The sequence below is a fragment of the Gordionus sp. m RMFG-2023 genome, chromosome 4 (assembly GCF_954871325.1).
Source record: "Gordionus sp. m RMFG-2023 chromosome 4, tfGorSpeb1-WG-v2, whole genome shotgun sequence".
NCBI classification, from domain to species: Eukaryota; Metazoa; Nematomorpha; class Gordioida; order Chordodea; family Parachordodidae; genus Gordionus; species Gordionus sp. m RMFG-2023.
The window spans coordinates 32,147,564-32,148,739 of NC_088778.1; positions in this window are offsets into that span (position 1 = coordinate 32,147,564).

Sequence of the window (1,176 nt, forward strand, 5' to 3'; positions counted from 1 at the left end):
AAATATTTTTAATTCGGGGCTTTTAATGTGTAATATTAATAGTGTTGTTAAAAAATACTTTTTAAATAGATCTAGATACAGATACAACGTCTAAAATAATATCTAGATACAGATTATTTAATCAAAAATCTATCTAGATACAGATAGAGATACCACATTATTATATCTAGATACAGGATCTCTATACCAACTCTGAATATTAGTAGTGTTGTTAAACGGCTCTGTTTGAGCCGATTTTCAAAAACCAGCTAAGTCAATATTTTATCCAGAATAATATTAAAGCAAGTCCGAAGATTATGCTCACAGATGGCACAAAGGTCTATACATTAAATTATAGCGATATCTCGAGGCCTGACTAAAATATTGAGTTTGCCGTTTTTAAAAAAATTGGCTCAAAACGAGCCGTTTAACAAACACTAAATATAAGTACAAATTTAATCAAAGCATTTTAAAAGAGGATTTAAAACATTATTTGGGGAAATAAATTGCAATATATGCTTTAAAAAACAAAGTGTTTGTGAACATATTATTTTCAGGAATACTAATTGTTTTAAAATATTGATTTTCCTTAGAAAACATCGTTAAATACAAGTTGTAAATTTTAAAATAATTTGTAGGTTAAAAAAAAACAAAACTAATTTTTGGGTGAGGATATTATCAAAAATTCTTTTTAAATTTGAATTTACAAAATCAAAAATTTTTTTAAACAATAATATTTATATTTATATATGTTTTACTTTTGGGTCTAAATAAGTTAAATAATTTATTAGAAATCATATAAATATACTATATTGTATAGTTATTATATATTATATATATAAAAAAAACCTATAAATAATCGTTTTTTTTGTATTAGTTTTAATTTGAAAATACGTTCTATCTACGCAATTTCATTTTGAGAAAAATAAATGGCAATAGCAAATAATAAAGATTGGATCAATCATTCTTATTGTATCCAAAAACATTTGATTGGAATTATTTTACTATTTTTACTCGTAATAATTATTATCTAAGTGTTAAAAAAATAATAAAATTTAAAAAAATATTATATATTTTTTTGTATATTTATTAATGAGGAAATTATTTGATATTAATTTGAGATAAAAGAAAAATAATCATTTTTTTTTGGTTGTTCTGGTATATACAAAAAAAAATAAATAAATAAAATTCAGTTAG